Genomic DNA, 21,779 nt, shown 5'->3' with positions numbered 1-21,779 from the left:
TGTTACAATGAATGGAGGTCTTAAATTGAATTACCCCATACATACATTTATTAGTAAGCAGGCAGAAGAAAGTCTTACAACCTATTACAAGAAGCTTGGAAAAGTTGCTGTTCCATCTTTTTGAGCACTTTAACAAGCATCTTGCATGAAAGTTTCACTCCAAAGCAAATGTTCTGCGAGTAGGCTTAGCTAATCTATTTGAGTCATGGAACAAAATCCTTTCTTATTAGTGTATGTCGTGGGAAGCGGGGTACAGAAAGGAAAGGAGTTCCAGATGTAAGGTGTGAAAGACAAAATGCAGCAGACAATTAAAGAGATTATTTTATTCAGGCTATCGCAATAGGGAGAATGTTCATTAATGAGGAACATCTCAAAGAAAAAGAAGGGAGCCTGAGGTTTTACAGAGCCAGGTAAACAAGGGAGTTATCCATGAGGCATATGGGAGTCATAATAAAGGATATAGATGGGTCTTATCTGGGAATATATGAAAAAAGAGTGGTCCTTTGAGGTTAGCCAGAATATAAAGGAGTGGGAGGAATTCTTAACTATTGCTAATGATGGGGTTCAGAACACACTACCCCAAAATATGGTGCCTTGACATATAGGATATTTTAAGCTGAAGGAATTTGAGAAATGGTAGGTGCAGGAAGGACTCTCTGACCTCTCCCTGAACAGGTCATAAGACCCTCACGTGAGAGGTGCCCACCCTGTACCCAAAGGAAAGGTGCATCCTTATCTCTGAAGATGCAGGGAATCTGATTGAACAGGCCGTGCGAAATTTCCCCCAGTTTACTACCTTTAGCTCATACCGTCTTGTCCTATCACATTTTTCCACAACTTTCCACTCTTCATCAGACCTATTATAAAAACACTCAGGTTTAACCCTTTCGAGTCTTCATTTTCTTATGAAGGCTCCTGTGTCATGTAAAACTTAAATAAATGTGTATGCTTTTCTCTTGTTAATCTGTCTTTTGTTACAGAGACCCAGCTAAGAACCTAGAAGGGTTGAAGGAAAAATATATTTTTCCTCCCATACACTACCTTCCAGGAGCACAGGGCTCAGACAAATTTCAGCATTGTCATAGGTATTCCTTTGAAGGTATTAGACTGCTGGGCTTACCTGGTTCTTATACCCCTTTTTGTGCAAGGGTGGAGCTGCCTGTGAAATATTTCTAGTCAATAAATATTTTTTTAATATCAATGATTAGAACCAGTTGTTATGAGAAGAGTATTTTAGATAGGGTGACCAGGGGAGGCCTCTCTGAGGAAATCTTTTTTGAACAGAGACTTGAGTTCATTAAGTGAGCTAGCCATGCAAAGCAGAATGGTGTTGCAGGCAGAAGGAACAGAAAGTGTCAAGAACTTGAGGCACAAATGAACATGTGGAAATAAATGAGATCACCCAAATCAAAACAAGCAAAGGGTATTTATTCAGGGCTTGTTATAGCAACGGAGTCAGCCACCATTACTTGTGTTTGACAGAGACTCAAAGGTGGGCAAGGAGTAGGGAAGCTTCATCGTGGGAAAAAGGGACGGCTTCAGGTATGCCCTGATTGGAGGCTGTTGGCATGGGGAAGCTGTAGGCAGGCTAACTAGAAGTAGGGTATCCTATGTTGTTGGTTAGAGGTGCATATTTGGCTTTCTTTGGTTGGTCCTAAGTTGGAAGCCAGGACAAAAATTAGGGAAGCTGTCCGTTATTAATCAAGCCCTGGCTGTTTTGGGCTGATTGTTACATGGAGTATTGTTTGGCTTGTTGGAATAGTTGTTAGAGATAGTAATCTGACTTCCTACAAATCTGACTTGTAAAAAGTAAAGTTGGTTTCTTGGGCTGGTTTCTGTAGATTGTGGGTCAGAGTTCTATTTTTATATATGGTCTGGCCATTGTCTATTTGCATATTCTGTCTCTCAAATGTGACACGTTTGAAGAACACCAGGAAAGCAAGTGTGGCTAGAGTGAGGGGTAGTAGCAGAAAGTGTTAGGAGATGAGGTTAGAGAGACTGGTAGAGAATAGGCCTGGTAGGGCCTTGAAATCTGTGGTAAAGAGTTTGATTTTACTCCATTGTAATAGGAACCCTTTGGAGTATTCTCAACAGGGGAGTGAAGTGAGCTGATTTATAGTTGTAAAAGGTTACTTTGGCTGTTATATGGATTATAGAGACTATAGAGAGACAAGAGTAGAAGCAGAGAGGCTACCAAGAAGACTATTGCCATAGTTTAGGTGGGAGATATGAAGGAGTTCAGAACATGCTCCCCAAAATAGGTTACTTTAGCATATTGACTATTTTGAGTTAAAGGCACTTGAAAAACAGCAGATGCAAAAAGACGCTCTGACAGTCCTTTTCTTTTAAAAACAGGAGATGAAATTCCCTTGTGAATGATGTCCTCCCTATACCAGAAGGAAAGAGACATTCTTATCTCCAAGGACAGGAAGTTGAGGCTGAGAGAAATCTGTATAAACAAACCTTGTTTAGCTTTTATCTTCCTAGTCACTTCTCCACCCAATGAAGTACCCTAGTCCAAGCCCCTTTGCCTTGTCATGTTTTCACAATTTACTACTTTTTGTCCAACTCAGTACATAAGTGTTAAACTCGAACTGCTTCTTTGGGTCTTCATTTTTCTTATGAGGACTCCCGTGTACAAGTAAAAAAAAAATTAAAACTTGTATGCTTTTCTCCTGTTAATCTGTCTTATGTCAGTTTAATTCTTAGGCCCAGCCAGACACTCTAAGAGGACAGAGGATAAATTTTTCCCCCCCTACAGATGATAGTGGTCTGAACAGGATAGTACTTTTGGAGGTAGTGAGAAGTGGTAGATTCAGGACATGTTTGGAAAGTAGAGCCAATGGGATTTGTTGATGGGTTGAATGTGGGGTGAGAAAGAGCAATCAAGAATATCTCCGGGCCGGCCCAGTGGCGCAAGTGGTTAAGTGCACACGCTTCGCTACCGTGGCCCAGGGGTTCGCCGGATCGGGTCCCAGGCAGGCACCACTGCACCGCTTGGCAAGCCATGCTGTGGTGGCGTCCCATATGAAGTGGAGGAAGATGGGCACGGATGTTAGCTCAGGGCCAGTCTTCCTCAGCAAAAAGAGGAGGATTGGCAGATGTTAGCACAGGGCTGATCTTCCTCACAAAAAAAAAAAAAAAAAAGAATATCCCCAATTTTTTTTTTTTTTGAGGAAGGTTGGCCCTACGCTAACATCTGTTACCAATCTTCCTCTTTTTCTTTTTTCTCCCCAAAGCCCCAGCACATAGTTTTATATCATGGTTGTAGAGTTGTAGATCTTCTACGTGGGACACCACCTCAGCTGGCTTGATGGGTGGTGAGTAGGTCCACGCCCAGGATCTGAACCGGCGAACCCCCGGCCGCCAAAGTGGAATGCTCGAACTTAACCGCTACCCCACCGGGCTGGCCCCTCCAGTGTTTTTGACCTGAGCAAATGGTAGTACCATTACTAAGATAAAGAAAACCTTTGTGAATACTTTATGCTCCTTCATTAAATCATGTCTACCTAGCCAGATGACATATGCTATTTGATGGTAAGGATGGTGACTTCCGTTGTGCTTATTAGAGGATTATATACCCAGGACAGACTTAAGTGCATATTTCTGATTGATTCTGCTAAATAAATTGAAAAAAAAAAGTTTTTGATGCTAGGCCACCAGGCAGAGTTTCTGAGATGCCTCTATTCTATTTCTTTCCCTCCCTCTTGATACTTAAGTAAAAGAAATGCAGAACCCTTAGCAAATCTACATTTTTATTCAGGGGATAAATTGACCTGCTCATTGATGTAGTCATTCTAGGGAAAGAGGCTAGATGCTATAACTAGGTCTGAAAGAATACAGATATTTACGTTCATTTGAATCCAGAGTTTAAAAAAAATACTTTATTTCGCTCGAGAAAAGGAGACAGATCAATACCCACCAGAGAATTGTAGATTAGATACAAATTTGTTAGTTGCATTCTCACCCTAAACAATTTGATAAGTGCCCAAGTAAGGAAGATCTTCTGCTGTGACTTAAATCTGGATTTTTTTGCTTCTTGTAAATGTGCGAACACAACATAGGAACCTTTTTTCTCTTATTCTATCATGATACTCCTATTAACTACAGTGTGGTATAGAAATACAAGGTAACAGTAATGCTCTGTTAGTAATGGAATTTACATATGAAAAGCAAGTGATGCATATTCAATTGCCCCTGTTTCAGAATCTCATCATTATCACATTAGTCATTACTGTGTAACTACCATATTTTGATTGATTCTATACATGAATCCAATATAAATGAGCATAGCTGTCATGAAAAACAGTTTCCTTCCATTAAATTCTGAAGAAATGGTCATCAGCATATTTAAATTCTGCTTTTTAAAATTTTCATATGGTTCTTTCCCTAATTATCATATGTATTTGAATGGAAGCAAGAGTTTTTCTTTATCTACATTTTCATCTTTTTTACCTTCAAAATTGTGCTACAATACTGAGTTTGTGATCACCACTCTCTCCATAATAACTTATGATAGCAATAGCGTATATACTGTTTAAGAAATGATCAAGCAAAATGAAAAACTCTGATTAAAAATAAATGGAGACATTCAAACCTAAATTCCTACTAGCATATGAAAAAGATTGTAAAGTGGTACTAGGAGCGTATGCTAGAAGGAAGCATTTGTTTTATTCCAAAATTATTGTGATTATCTCTTTTCCTCATGTAAAGTAAAATCCCACTAATTTAGACTCTACTAAATCAGAAAAAATTTTCAGAATTCGATGTGTGGAGAACAGTGAGGAAAAGGTTTGGTAAGTAAATGAATACGTAAAGAACAATGTTAGTATCATATTTAGGCTGTCTAAGTGAACAACCTTTTACTAAAAGCAACCTCCCAATGTTAAACTAGCCTACGCTCTCTGCCAGTAATGACAACTAAAATGTTCACAGTATGTGTAGGTCTTTCATATATTTCAAGACCCAGTTGGAGGTAACCAGGATTAATTGCATCCAGTTGGAATAGAGTAGGTGGGCCAGGTCATGGAATTAGCTATGCTAATTCAGCTATAGGCACCAGAGGAAATGCAATATGAGAGTTAGAATATGATATTTAGCCATGCAGTCAGTAATCCAGTATTAGTGAACATCTACTATGTGCCAGGTTCTGTGCTAGTCATTGAGGAAATAAAGATGAACGTCTTCCTTCAAGGAACTCACATGTATGCAAATGAATGAATTGCAATGCAGCGATTAAATGCAAGAATATATGCAATTATAACCACTGAGGTCACACAGAGGAAATAGTAATTATGTTTTGGAGGGGGAGAATCAAGGAAAGTGATAGACCTGGATAATGGAAGTAAATTAAGCTGTTTTGAAGGGTAAATGGCAGTACATCAAGGATGCAGAGGTGGAAGGGGCTTTCTATGTGGAGGGAGCAGAATGTGATCTGGAGCGTATTGTGCAAGAGAAACTAGTGGGGGATGAGGATTGAGCAAAGCAAGCAAGACCAGGTGATGGAAAGTTTTATACCTCATGCTGCACATTTTGGACTAATGTCTGATCCTCTTATAGTGACATCTACAAGTAAACAAACAATCTCCATACACACAGAGCTTTCCCTTAGCTTTTCAGTGTCTCATTCTTAAATATGAACATTCAGCCAAGGATCACCAGACATTTGAGAAAAACTTCAACATTTTTAGAGCTGCATATATTTAAAGTGCATAATTTGGTGAGTTTTGACATATATATTCAAATATATATACATATTCACATATATGTACACTCATGAAATTATCCCCAAAATCAAAATAGTGAACATATCCATCACCCCAAAAAGTTTCCTTGGGCCTTCCCTCCTGTCCTTCACCAAGCAAACACTCTTCTGTTTTCTGTCACTGTAGATTTGCATTTTTCTAGAGTTTTATGTAAGTGAAATCATGAGTATTTGCTCTTTTTGGTCTGGTTTCTTTCACTCAGCATAACTATTTTGAGATTCATCCATGTTGCATGTATCAATAATCCAGTCCTTTTTTTTGTGTGTGTGTGAGGAAGATTGGCTCTGAGCTCACATCCATTGCCAATCCTCCTCTATTTTGTATTTGGGATGCTGCAACAGCATGTCTTAAGGGGTGGTGTATAAGTCTGCGCAGGATCCGAACCCCAGGCCACGGAAGCAGAGTGATAATTTAACCACTGTACCACCAGGCTGGCGCCAATCCAGCCCTTTTTTGACTGAATAATATTCCATTGTATGGATATACCACAATTTATTTATCCTTTCCCCTGTTGATGGACTTTAGGTTGTTTCCAGTTTTTGTATATTACAAATCAGGCTCTTGTACAAGTCATTGTATGGACATATTTTTCTTTAGTATTGGGTAAATACCTAGGAGCGAAATGGCTGTATTGTATATGGTAGTTGTATGTTTAACTTTATAATAAACTACCAAACTATTTTGCAAAGCATCTATCCCATTTTACATTCCTACCAGCAGTATGAGAGTTCTGGTCACTCCAATGCTTGCTAACGTATGGTCAGTCTTTTTAATTTTGGGTATTCTAATAAGTGTGTAGTGGTGTCTCGTGGTTTTTTTTTTCTTTTTTGTGAGGAAGATTAGCCCTGAGCTAACATCCGTTGCCAATCCTCCTCTTTTTGCTGAGGAAGACTGGCCCTGGGCTAACATCCGTGCCCATCTTCCTCCACTTTATATGGGACGCCGCCACAGCATGGCTTGCCAAGCGGTGCATTGGTGTGCACCTGGGATCTGAACCCGCAAACCGTGGGCCTCCCAAGTGGAGCACACACACTTAACTGCTACGCCACAGGGCCAGCCCTCATTGTGGTTTTAATTTGCGTTTTCCTAATGATGTTGAGCAACTTTTCATGTGCTTATTTGCCACTCGTACATCTTTGGTGAAATATCTTTTCAAATATTTCCTCATTTTTTTCAAATTGAGTTGTTTCCTTATTGTTGAGTTTTGAGAGTTCTTTATATATACTGAATTTGTCAGTTACATGCTTTGCAAAGATTTTCTACCAGTCTGTGGCTTGTTTTTCATTCTCTTATCATTGTCCTTTGAAGAGCCAAAGTTTTCTTAATTTAGATGAAATCCCATTTATCATTTTCTTCTCTTATGGATTGTGTTTTTGTTGTCAAGTCTAAGAAATCTTTGCCTATATTTTATTTTAGAAGTTTTAGATTTTACATTTAGGTACAAGATCCATTTTGAGTTAATTTTTGTATTTTGTGCAAGGCATATATCAAAGGTCATTTTTTTGCTTTATGGACATTGCATTGTTTCAGCATCATTTGGCAAAAAGGCTTTTCTTTATTCACTGCTTTGACTTTGCATGTTTGTCAAAAATCAGTTATCCATATATGTCTTGGTTTATGTCTATCTCTCTATTCTGTTCCATCGATCTGTTTGTCCACATTTATGCCAATAACACACTGTCTTAAATACTGTAGTTTTATGATAAGTCTTGTAACGAGACATTATCCACTAACTTTGTTCTTTTTCAGATTTCTTTTGACTATTCTAGGTCTTTTGTATTTTCATATGAATTCCTAAGAAAAGCCTGCTGGGATTTTGATTGGAATTGTGTTGAATTTATAAATCAATTTTGAAAAGTGGTCACATCTTAACAATATTGAATTCTCCAAACTATGGACAAGGAATCTCTCTCTATTTATTTAGGTCTTCTATAACTTCTTTCAGCAAAGTTTCACAATTATCAGTGTATATGTCTTTCACATCATTGGTTATATTTAGCCCTAAGAATCTCATATTTTTTGATGCTATTACAAATGGTATTGTTTTTAAATATTAATTTCAAATAGTTTGTTGCTAGTATATATAAATAAAACTGATCTATATTAATCTTGTATCCTTCCATTTTGCTAAACTCACTTATCAGTCCTAGTAGCTTTTTTTTGTAGATTCTATTGGATTTTCCACATAGACAATTATGTTGTCTGAAAATAAAGATCGTTTTACTTCTTCTTCTCCAATCTGGATGTCTTTTATGTATTTATTTTTTCTTGCCTGACTGCACCGATTAGAATGTTGAATAGAAGTGGCAGAGAAGACATTCCTGCATTGTTCCTGATTTTAGGAGTGAAGCATTCAGTCTTTCACCGTTAAATGTAGGGTAAGCAGTAGATTTGTTTTCTGTATTTTTGGTGAGGAAGATTGACCCTGAGCTAACATCGTTGCCAATCTTCCTCTTTTTGCTTGAGGAAGATTGGCCCTGAGCTAATATCTGTGTCAATCTTACTCTATTTTGTATGTGGGATGCCTCCAGAGCATGGTTTGATGAGTGGTGTGTAGGTCTACGCCTGGGATCCAAACCCACGAACGACAGGCCGCCAAAGCGGAGCGTGCAAATTTATCCACTATGCCACCGGGCTGGCTCCAGCAGTAGGTTTTTTGTAAATGACCTTTATCAGGTTGAGGAAGTTCCCTTCTATTCTTAGTCTGATGAGTGCTTATATCTTGAAATGCTGCTGGATTTTGTCAAATGCTTTTTCTGTGTCTATTGAAATGATCATAGTTTTTCCCTTTTTAGTTTGTTAATATGATAAATTACATTGATTGGGTTTTGAATGTTAATCTAACCTTGCATTCCTGGGATAAAACCCACTTGGTCATAATGTATTGTATTTTTTATATATAGGCTGATTCAATTTACTAAAAATTTGTTATGAATTTTGCATGTATGTTCATGAAGGTATTAGCCTATAGTTTTCTTCTCTTGTAAAGTCTTTGTGTGGTTTTGGTATCAGGGTAATGATGACATTGTAGCATGAGTTGGGAAGTATTCTCTCCTCTTAAATTTTTTGGAAGACTTAGTGTAAGAGTGTTATTATTTACTTTTTAAAGGTGTGGTAGAATTCACCAGTAAAGACATATGGGCCTGGGTTTTCTTTGTGAGAGGGTTTTTAATTATAATTTCAATTTATATATATATATCACTATTCAGGTTATCTGTTTTGTCTTGAGTGAGCTTTAGTAACTTGTGCCTTTCAGAGAATTTGTCCATTTTACTTAATTCATCAAATTTATGGGAAGTTATTCAAGTTATTCCCTTATTATTCTTTTAATATCTGTAAAATCTGTCACGATATCACTTCTCTCATTCTAGATATTTATAATTTGCATCTTCTCTCTTTTTGTCCTGATTAATCTGGCTAGTGGTTTACCAATTTTATTCATCTTCTCAAAAAAACAGCTTTTGGTTTCATTGGTTTTTCTCTGTTGTTTTTCTGTTTTCTATTATATAGATTTCTGCTTTGATCTTCATTATTTCCTTTCTTCTGCTTACTTTAATTTATTCTTTTTCTAGTTTCTTAAGGTGAAAGATGATGTTACTTTGAGACCATTTTTCTTTTTTAATAGAGACATCTTGTGTTATAAATTTTCCCCTAAGTACAGGGTTAGTAGCATCCTACAATTTTTGATATGTTGTGTTTAAATTTTCGTTTAGTTAAAATTATTTTCTAACTTTCCTTTTGATTTCTTGTTTGATATATACATTATTTAGAAGTATTATTTCATTTGCAAATATTATGGGAATTTCCAAAGATCATTTTTTTATTGATTTCTAATTTAATTTCATTGTGGTTGAAGGACAAACTTTGCATGACTTGAATCTTTCTAAACTTATTAAGACTTGTTTTATGGCCCAGAATATGGTCTATCTTAGTAAATATTCCCTGAGCACTTGGGAAGAAAGTACAGTCTGACATTGTTGTGTGATGTGTTCCATAAATGTCAATCAGATCAAACTGGTTGATAGTGGTGTTCAAGTCTACTTTATCTTTGCTAATTTTCCACCCACTTGTTTTATTCATTATTTAGAGAGGGGTATAGAGATTAGTAGATTATAATTGTGGCTTTGTCTATTTTTCCTTGCAGTTCTCTCAATTTTTGCTTCATGCATTTTGAAGCCCTGCTACTTGGTGCATACACATTTAGAATTGTTATGTCTTCTTGATTAATTGACCCCATTATCATTATGAAATGAATTACTTTGTCCCTGGTAATATTTTGGTCTGAAATTCACTTTGATATTAATATAGATACTCCAGCTTTTTTTGATTACTGTTAGCATGCTATATCTTTTTCTATCCTTTTACTTGTAACCTATTAGTGTCTTTATATTTAAAATGTGTTTCCTTCAGGCAGCATATATTTGGGTCTTAGTTTTTTATGCCGTATGATACTTTCTGCCTTTTAATTTGGATATTTCGACCATTTGCATCTATATGATTTTAATATGGTTAGGTTTGAGTCTATCATCTTGCTATTTAGTTCTATTTGTCCCATGTGGTTTTTTTTGTTCACTTTTTCCTCGTTTTCTACCTTCTTTTGGATTAATGAAGTATTTTTTATAATCCCATTTCATCTCATTTGTTGGCTTATTAGCTATAACACTGTTCTGTTATGTTAGTGGTTGTTTTAAGGTTTGTTGTATGTGCATTTAACTTGTTACAATATACCTCAGTATACCTTTAAGTGATATTATACCACATCATGTATAGTATAAGAACCTTACAATTATATTTCCATTTCTCCCCTCTTAGCCTTTATGCTATTGTTGTCATATTTTTTACTTTTATATATGTTCTAAATCCCACAATGCATTGTTATTATTTTTGTTTAAACAGTTTTTTAAAGAGATTGGAATAAGAGGAAAAGTCCTTTACACTTCTGGTGCTCTTTTTCTTGCTCTTTGTTTAAATCAATATTTCCATCTAGTATCATTTTCCTTCTGCTTGAAGGATGTCCTTTAATATTTCTTGTAGTACCAGTCTGTTGGTGATGATTTTTTTCCATTTTTGTATGTCTGAAGATGACTTTATTTTGTTTTAGAAATATATATTGCCAGGTATAGAATTCTAGGTTTACAGGCTTTTTTTCCTTTTGGTACTTTAAAGATGTCCACTCTATTTTCTATAGCATTATTTTGGACAAGAAATCTGATGTTATTATTTTCATTTCTCTATATGTAACAGATCTATCTGCTTTTAAGATTTTTCTTTATCCTTGGTTTTGAGCAATTTGATTTTGATGTGTCTTACTATAGTTTTCTTCATACTTCTTGTGCTTGGGGTTCATTGAGCTTTTTGATCTGTGAGTTTATATTTTTCATTAACATTGGAAAGTTTCAGCCATTATTTCTTCAATTGTTTTTTCTGTCCCCCAACCCCCTCAAAGATTCCAATTGCCCATATATGAGGCCAATCATAGTTGTCACACAGTTAACTAATGCTTTCTTTTTTTGGTATTCTTTTTTCTCTATATGTTTCATTTTGTATAGTTTCTACTGCTATGTATTCAAGTTCACTTATCTCTTCTGTAATGGTTAGTCTGCCTTTAAGCGCATCCAGTGAATTTTTCTTCTCAGAAATTGTAGTTTTCATCTCTAGAAGTTCAATTTGGGTCTTTTTCATACGTCTACTTAACTTATTTACCATATGGAATACAGTTATAATAACTGTTTTAATGTCCTTGTCTGCTAATTCTAATATCTCTGTCAGTTCTGCATCAGTTTTGATTGATTTTTTTTTCTTCATTATAGGTCATATATGTCTGTTTCTCTACATACTTGGTAATCTTTGATTGGATGCCAAACATTGTGAATTTTACCTTGTTAAGTGTTGTAAATACTTGTATTCCTGTAAATCTTTATGAGCTTTGTTCTTGGATACAGTTAAGTTACTTGGAAAGAGTTTGATCTTTTCAGGTCTTTTTTTTTTTTTTTTTTGGTGAGGAAGATTAGCCCTGAGCTAATATCTGTTGCCAATCCTCCTCTTTTTGCTGAGGAATATTGGCCCAGGGCTAACATCCATGCCCATCTTCCTCTACTTTTATATGTGGGACGCCTGCCACAGCATGCCTTGATGAGCAGTGCATAGGTCTGCACCCAGGATCCAAACCTGTGAACCCCGGGCTGCCAAAGCAGAGCACACAAACTTAACCACTACGCCACGGGGCCGGCCCCTCAGGTCTTATTTTTATGGTTTGGGTGAGTGCAAAGCAGAGCTTAGTCTAGGGCTAATTTTTCCCACCACTGAGGCCAGACCTTTCTGAGGACCCTACCCAATGTCCTGTGAATTATGAGTTTTTCTAGTCTGACTGGTGGGAATAGGCACTATTTCTGGCCTTCTGTGTCAGGCACTGTTCCCTCTAATCTAATCCTTTCATGTTGTTGTTTCCCTGGCCTCAGGTAGATTTTTCACACGTGTGCACTGACATATACTCTGCTGAATACTTGAGGGGAGACCTCTGCAATTCTCTGGGGTTTTATTTCTGTCCTATTAACTCTAGTTACATTGGCCTCCCCAGACTCTCAGCTATATATCCTCAACAGAGAGAGTCCACTGGCCCTTGCCTCAATACCTCCTCCTTATGCTGTGGCCTGGAAAATCTCTTAAAGCTGGGGATATCATAGGGGGTCACCTCATTTGTCTCTCACATCTGCAAACTAGTGTTCTTCGTTGCCTGATGGCCAGTGTCTTAAAAACCATTATTTCATGTATTTAACTTTAAAAATTGTCTACATGTATAATTTTATTCATCATTTCATAATGGACATTTTCAAACATACAAAATAATTGAAAGCATTGTACAGTGTGCAACTGTATACCCACCCCTAGATTCTATAATTAACAGTTTACAATATCTGCCTTATTATACAACTGTCTATTTATTTATCCCTTTATCCATCCATCAAACCATCTTAATTTTTGATGCATTTCAAAATAAATTGAAAATATCAATATAATTAACCCTAAACACTTCAGCATGCATATCATTAATTAGAGCTTAATATTTTGAATTTTGAAAAATAATAACCTGCATAATGCTAACGTCCTTCAAGACATAAAACATACTTATTACCATGGGAAGTTTATTCCTGACTTTCCCAGTTGATCCCCACTCCCATCTCTCCAAAGTTAACTACTATTTAGATTTTTTCACCATAGATAACTTTTGCTTTTTCTAGAATAGCATTGTCAAATAGAAATATAATGTGAATCAAAAATAAAGCCACATGTGTAATGTGTAATTTTAAATTTTCTATTAGCCATGTTACAGGAAGTAAAAAGAAATAGGTGACTAATTTAAATAATGTATTTTATTTAATCCAACGTATCCAAAATATTACCATTTTTAACATGTAATCAGTATAAAAATTATGAATGAGATATTTTACATTCTTTTTTTCATACTATGTCTTTGAAATCCAGTGTACAATTTATACTTAGTACATCTCACTTTGGGCTAATCATATATCAAGTGCTCAGTAGCCACATGTAGCCAGTAACTACCATATTACACAGCACAGTTCTAGAAAGTAATATAAATATAATCGTACAATATGTAGCCTTTAAGAGATTTTTATTCAGTATAATATTTTGAGAATTTTAAGATTTGTTCATGCATTATTTTAATAAAAACTAAAACAAAATGGAAATAAAATGCTCAAAAAGAGTAATATAGAAGATGAGAAGAAAGAAATTGCACATAAAGAATTCTACTGTTCAGTCCTTGTGTTATGAAAGAGGAGACTAGACATGCTGGTAAACTTTATCCTTTACATTGTCATAAAATATCTTAATATTTTAAGGTTAATCACTAAAAGAAAATAAATAGAATACCTAATTTCCAGATCAGTAGAAAGAATAAAAAAATTTAAGCAACTGAATCAAGGGTAGAAAAGGAGAAAGAAAAGCAAACAAAAACCAAGAGAAATAACAAAATTAGATGATAGTAATAAGTCCAAATATATTGGTAATCCCAGTAAATGTAAATGGGCTGAACACACCAATTAAAACACACAGATTTTAAATACAATAAGAAAGCTAAATCCGGGGGTGGCCCAGTGGTGTAGTGGTTAAGTTCACGCACTCCACTTCAGCGGCCTGGAGTTCACAGGTTCGAATCCCAGGCATGGACCTACACACTTCTCATCAAGACATGCTGTGGCAGCATCCCACACATAAAATAGAGGAAGATGGGCACAGATGTTAGCTCAGGGCTAATCTTCTTCAGCAAAATGGAGGAAGATTGGCAATGGATGTTAGCTCAGGGCCAGTCTTCCTCACCAAAAAAAAAAACAAAGAAAGAAAATCCAGCTAATATTGTACTTATAAGATATATACCTAAAATAAGAACACACGTACTTTAAATAAAAGGATGGAAAAATATATACTTGGCAAATACTAACCAAAAGAAAGCTGGTATAGCTCAATCAATATCAGACAAAACATTTATCCAGGAAAGTGGATAAAGCTATTACAGTATATTTATACACTGGAATATAACAGTGAAAATTAATGATAAATATCACAAATCTAATAAGCATCATCATCATAAGAAGTTGGAGAAGGATATATACATTGTGATATATTTATATTAAGTTCAAAAGCATGCATTGCAAAGCAATATTACATATAATTATGGATACATACATATGTAGTAAAACAAATTAAATCATACATTGTAATGATGAATACCAAGTTGAGAATAGCATTGTTGAATGCTGGCTCCTCAAATATCATCAACACAACTTGAGGAGTTTACTTACTTACAGAGGTAAGGGAGACTACCACCTCCTCAATGGTTTAGTAGTATCTCAGAGGGAGAAAGGCAAGGTCAGAATTTATTGAGAATTGGAAGTTTGGCTAAAACTAAGTCTTATAGGGGCCGGCCCGGTGGCACAAGCGGTTAAGTGCACACGCTCCATTGTGGCGGCCTGGGGTTCGCAGGTTCGGATCCCAGGCGCGCACCAATGAACGGCTTGGCAAGCCATGCTGTGGCGGCGTCCCATATAAAGTGGAGAAAGATGGGCACGGATGTTAGCCCAGGGCCAGTCTTCCTCAGCAAAAAAAAAAAAAAAGAAAAAGAAAAAAAAGAGGAGGATTGGCAGATGTTAGCACAGGGCTGATCTTCCTCACAAAAAAAAAAAGTAAGTCTTATAATATGGGGAATTGATTAAGATTGGGCAAGGATTATGATATAACAGTCCAGGATTGGTGGAAACAAAAATGAGAGGATTTCGAGGAGAGGTATTCAAAGAGTCTTAGGGCACAAACTGCCTGTTGACACTTTCCATTGAAAAGTTGATAAGTCTTTGGGAAGTTCCTATAACGGACAATTAAGCCATTTGCTTGGACAGAGTCTCCTGGAAGAGTAGTCACATTAAGGTAGAGAATAAGGCATATGTGGGGGAGGGTAGGTAATTTCAGTCCTCAGTGTCTAAACTGAGAGTAGGGGTAGATGGTTTTGGTTCTCAGTAGTTAACTCTAGGGCAGAGGAATAGGATCAGGGAGAAGTGCACAGGGTCTCAAACCTGCCTACAATGTTTATTTCTCTTAAAAAAATCTGAAGCTAATATAAGGCAAAATGTTAAGACTTGCCAAAGCTTGGTAATGGGTTTACAGGTAAAATGGTTTATCTTTCCTAATATTTCTTTGCACTTTTCTGTAGGTTTAAAATATTTAATATTTTTTTAATAATGCTGTTGCTTCATAAACAATGACCAATTTTTTGTCTCCCTTTTTTTCAGATACCATGTAGATCTCTTTTTCTGATTCAGCATCACAGATGGTCCAGTTACATTACAGTTGAGGTAGTTCATGATTCATTACATTCCAGTCATAGTTTCCAGGCTATCTAGCTCTACCTTCGTCAGCTTCATAAGACTTGGTCACTTCCCATTTCTTGTCAACCAAAATTTTAGAAACCACTTCTCAGTTTGTATTGATTTCAATTTATGTTGATTTTTTTTCTGTTGAGAGGGCCATCTTTTACTCATCTTTTCCGTAGATTAAAGAGTTTCTTTTCCTAGTGTTCTATGTATGGAAATATATATATGTATATATATATATATACATGCATATATATATTATATACATATATATTATATAAACATATGTACACATACATATACACACAGATCATATATTGTATATACATAATTATACACACACAGATATAGAATCTTAGAGTTAGAAATCCCCCAGGTTGTCTTCCTAGCCAATATATGAATCACTTCTATAGCATTAGGTAGGTAGGCAGTATACCATAATGGTAGCATATGGGTTCTGGAGTCAGTTGGCAATGGGTTAGAATCCCAGTTATATGTCAATTATTAGCTGTGTGACCTGGGCAAGTTATTTAACATTTCTAAGCCTCAATATTCTTGTAGGTAAAATGGGGATAATAATAATACCTACTTTGTAGGATTTTGTTAAGTTTAAATAAGAATGCATGTAGACTATTAAGCATAGAGCTTAACACATAAGTCTTCAAAATATGCTAGTGATTATTATCATTATCATTATCATTATTTCTGATAGGTATGGCCATCAGTTTCTGCTTGAACTGTTTCAACAGTATTCTACTCTACAAGAAAACCTGCTCTATTTTGGGGAATCTCTGTTGCTAGAAACACAATGAGCTAAAATTCTTTGCCTAGAAACCCTATTTTAAATTCTATTTGTTGGTCATAATTCTGCCCTTTCAAACTATACAGATTAAGTCTCTATCACTTCAATGTAGAAATTCTTCAAAGTTTGAAATCAATGTCTCTTATTCTCCAGAACATTCTCTACCTACATGTCAGAACTCTAGAGTATAAATCATGTTAGAATTAGCTAGCAGATTTCAGCATCACCTAAAAATGTATTAGATTGGTGAACAAGTATTGGATATTATGGTAGTGTAAAATGATCAATTTTGAGGTGTTTTGATACTGGCTGAAGACAAGGTTGACATAAGGGAATCCATATTGTAGAAAAGAAACCCTATTGTAACTTTGAATGACCTCTGACTAACTAACCCAGCTGGATATGCACCCTCCAGGAGACCTAACTGCTCTGTAGATTTTATGACCCCTGCTTGTACATGTACCTCCTAGCTGCAATAAGATGATAACTTTGTTCTTTTGAGTTCCTTAGGAATGTGATGACCCCTGAACAGAGAGTCTATGCTGATAGCCATCATCAATGAAAACTGAAAGATCTGGTGTAGCGACTCCCAGTCTGTAACACCCGAGGGTCAACATTCCTAACCCCCTTCACTGTAATCCACTGGCCTATATAACTGCTGTAAGATTTTGTGCCCCCTTAAGATGGTTCTTTTGGAATTATCGGCCATCTTCCCTCTTACTAGCAAGCAGTAATAAAATGCCCTTTCTCTGCCATCATCTTGCCTCTTGACGATTGGCTTTTGTCTCACGGCAAGCAGATCATGCCCTTTGTGCGGTAACAGTTTGATTTAGATGTGTAATTAGCCTGTCTCCAGGCATCTAATGAGTTTTAGTATCTAAGGTTTGGGGTAAAGGAAAGTCTTATATTTCTTTTATTTACCTTTGGATCCAAGTTCCTGGTTTTACCAAATTCACCATTTTTGCTCTGTTTTGCCTTCTGTGTATGTAGTCTGTTTTCTGCACCAGACCACCATGCAAGACACCATCACAGTTCCTTCACTTACCAAAGTACTGATATCTCCAGGCAACATGGGCTGCAGACTTGAATGAAGGTTTGGGGGTATGGAGAAGGGTTACGTTTTAGGGCATCACAGCAAAAGTCTTAAAATTGAACATTAACCATTGCTGTTCTTCAAAGTTCTTCTGAGGGAAGAATCTTCACTGGTTATCTCTTTAGTTTGGCCTCCAGCCCCTGCCATGTTGCTAGGTCCCCTGTCTACTCTGTATTCTTTACCTCTCATCTCTAGTTCATGCCCACCAACCCTTCAAATATATGTTCATTTCTTTTTTTTTTTTTTAAAGATTTTATTTATTCATTTTTTCCCCCCAAAGCCCCAGTAGATAGTTGTATGTCATAGGTTCACATCCTTCTAGTTGCTGTACGTGGGACTCGGCCCCGGGTTGGACGGAGAAGTGGTGCCTTGGGGCGCGCCCGGGATCTGAACCCCGGGCCGCCAGCATCAGAGCGCGCGCACTTAACCGCTAAGCCACGGAGCCGGCCTGTTCATTTCTTATATCACAGTTTATCCATCTTTTTCTTGCTTCTAGCCCAAACCAGCTATACTCTGAGGGTTATCTTTCCACAATTAAAATGGCCTGTTAATAGTGTTTTGCCAGATAAAAAGTTTTCTTACTAAGAGAAAATCTGCCCCCAGCTAGCTCTTACACTAACATTTTATATCTCCATGCTACACAGACATGACATAAGGAAAATACCTTTGTCCATGATGAAAGATATATGGCATGCATGCCTCCATTACCCTTTCCACCATGAAAGACGTTATTAATCAATCATAGCATGCTTTACCAAAAATGGCTCAAAATCTTTCTCCTCTGTGGTGGTTGTTCCTGCCAGAGAGCCCTTTCTGTTAAGGCCCCAGATTCTACCAGGTAGCTACTTCTGTGGTTTCATCTCTTGCCAGGCAGGCCTCTCCATAATTCTAGGCCCCAAAGAGGGTCCCAGCTTCTAGGCTCTGGTAATATCACTTCTTCCCATTGTTTCTCAAGCCCTAGGATTAGTGGTAGCTTTCTGCTTCTGCTAATCTCTAGGTTGCTTCACTATCACATTTGTCTTCTATCACAGGCATTACCAATTCCTTATATTAAATTCCATTTATTTGAAATAGCTAAAGTGATTTTGTTTTTTCTGATTCGACTCTGAATGATACATTTCCTTTGAAAATCTGCAGTATGTTTTATCTCTTATATAGTAAAGTCATATTCAGTAAACCTCAAGTCAAATCTTTAAGCCATGCCAACATGCCTATTTACTTTTGTGCTGGATATTATGTCTTCCCTTCCAGATCCAGAGCAGTTTATCCACCCTGCTCTGTGCTCTAGGAGGCTGACCTCTACAAACTGCATCACCTGGGCTTCTTGCCCTCTGGCTTCCAGCTATATTCAATCTGTACCAGCAGAATGGAAGCTGGAGGAGGAAGTGTTGGGGGTATTTAAACCTCCAGCCCCCTCTGGCTTTGCTTCTTTGCCTAAGGCCATCGATTGTTAGTTTCTTTCTCATGGCTACAGGACATGCCAGATTCCAGTCACAGCTCACTCCTCTTCCCCCTTCAAGCCTAGGAGTGGTAGTAGCTTCCTGCTGCTGCTAGTCCCTGGGTGCTTTGCCATCTCTTGTTGGCCCCTTAATCCTACCCACCCTTTATAAATAATTCCTTCTTTAAAATTTCTTTACTCACCGTTTTTGAGAATGCCATCTCTTTCCTACCGGACCATAATCACATACCTGTGTTGGACAACCCACCCCTGTTCACTGCAAACTCTCAGGACCCTCTTTGTACTATTGCTGACCTGTACCTACACTGCTCCATTGGTTTCTGGCTTCTAATTATTGGTTCTGTTTCCCTCTAATTTATGATCCTGCCCCTAATCTTTGTACTTAAAGTTTGTATTTGGTCTCCCCAGGTTGGAATCTCCCCTCTCCCCAAAGGACTTTGGCTCTGACTCTTCTTTTTCTCCTGCTCCCAAGTATCTCTGAGCAATCTGCCTTTGTTTGAGGACCCTTAAACCTAATCTTCTTTCTCAATTTGCTTAACAAGTGACTAACCATTCCAAAAACAGGGGAGGAGAGTATTTGGGCATATTCCTTGTTACATTATTGTCATTCTTTCTTCAGTCTACTCTACAACCCCTCCCTGTGCAGTCTCATCCATTAACCCCTCTGAAATTTACATCTCCTTTCCTAACCTCTCTTGTGAGCTCCAGATCCATATATTCAACTGCTCTTGAATGTCTCAAAGGCACATCAAGCTAAACATGTCCAAAACTGAATTTATCTCCCCCTTGATCTGGTTTTCTTCCAATGTTCTCTATCTCAGTGAATAGAGCCATCAGGCTCTTGTTCAAACCAGACCAGTAAGTCATTCCAGACTCTTCCTTCTTACTTACTCCAGTTATCCAATTCATCACCAAGTAATGCTGATTTTATCTTCTAAATCTGTCTCAAAGCTATCCACTTCATTTTATCCCTACCCACTACCACTTGATGGTGGTAAATCTAAGGTATTAGCACATTTCTCCTGAACCACTGCCATAGCCTCTCAACTGGTCTCCCTGCATCCACTCTTGCCCCTCTTCAACTGGTCCTCCACACTGCTGCCAGAGTTCTCTTCTTCTTTATGCTTAAAATAAAGTTAAAAACTCATAAGATTGTCCACAAGGCCCTGCATGTTCTTGTCCCTGTCAACATTTCCAGCCTTCTGGAGACTTCTCTTCAATCACTGTGCTTCTTCAAGTGGGCCAAGTTTTTTTGACCTCAGAATCTTTGCACATGCTATCCTCTCTATGGAATGTTTGCCTTATTCTCTTCTTTTACTCATGCATTAGATTTTAGCTTAGATATCATCTCCTTAGTAAAGACTTCCCTGACACTCTAGGCCAGGCTAGGCAGCATCCCCTTCACTTTATATGTACCCAAGCACCCTATACTTCTCCTTTATAACACAGTATTCTTGTAATTATCTGATTGGTGTCATCCATCCCAGTAGGCTATAAGCTTCAGGGCACAGATTGTGTCTTGTTTTCAATGCTAGCACACACAGTAGGTGCTGAATAAATGTTGAATGAATACATGAATGAATTAATGAATTTTGGTACTTATCATCTTTGCCACATTGCAAACTTTCTGATTGCAAACTTTAGATCCCCACAGAGCCTAGCCCAGTATGCTGTAAATCTTTCTTATTCTCCCCCATGTTTATGTATGATTTAATCAATAAATACTTGATGTGAAAATGAATTGGAATGCCTGGAATTGCTCAAGTTATTCTTCAAAATCTTCTCACCTATATTTAATATGTGCATTTCTTTTTTCTACTCTACATATGTTCCATATTTTTGTCTCCTTTTTCTACAAGTATAATAATTCATTCTTTGTGGCTAGAGGAAGCTTCTCTAGCTAGTAATTCTCTCTCTTTTAATGTCATTTCATTTATTATAGATCACAAGTGCAATTGCTGTGTACACTTAGAGTACCATACAATTTTAAATAAAAACACTATTTTTACCTAAGGGGAGGTGTTCTCATTTCTAGGAGGGAGGGGAAAGACAATCATGCATATGAAGAACTGGCATTGACTGTGAACATTAAGTCAAATGACCAGAGGATTGGGATTTGCATTGTGGGTGATAATCCATCCATATTGCTACCTGTTTCCCTTCATCCATGTAAATTAAAGCTGCATGATCTCCCTTGGTGTAAACTTTCCAACAGTCTGTTAATATGTGTTGCTGTGGCTATAAAATTAAAGAGATGGCAGAATTCTGCTTATTTGTTTTGAATTTGGGCACAGGGAATTAATCATCTATAGAGCTCAATCATTGTTTGCAGAACTTGGAGTGTTATAGAATGGCTAGCTTTGAGATATCTATTCAGTGCTCAGAAAGCAGAGCATGATGGGATGAGTACTAAACTAGGAATCCAAAGACTGGTAGTGTAATCTTGACTCGACCTCTGTGTAACTATGAATGTCTCACTAATCTCTCTGTGCTCATGTCCTCTTTTGTAAAACAGACCATAATACCTCCACTCATTACTCACAGAGTTGCTGTGAGGATCAAATGAAGAAAGCACAAAATGGAAGATATATTTAAAAAAATACCCTGCAAGGGGGGGAATGTTGAAAGATATTGGCACTTTAGATGCCTTATCTCACTCTCACCTCAGGTCACCTTCATTGACAGCTGATATTCATTATCCATTTTTCACATCCTACTACTAAAGAAACAAACAAATGCACCAATAAGTTTGCAAGTAGAGAGAAAATAAAAACTG

This window comes from Diceros bicornis, chromosome X (assembly GCF_020826845.1).
Source record: "Diceros bicornis minor isolate mBicDic1 chromosome X, mDicBic1.mat.cur, whole genome shotgun sequence".
Taxonomy (NCBI): Eukaryota; Metazoa; Chordata; class Mammalia; order Perissodactyla; family Rhinocerotidae; genus Diceros; species Diceros bicornis.
The sequence above is the reverse complement of the archived record's forward strand: the minus strand, read 5'-3'. Positions refer to the sequence as shown.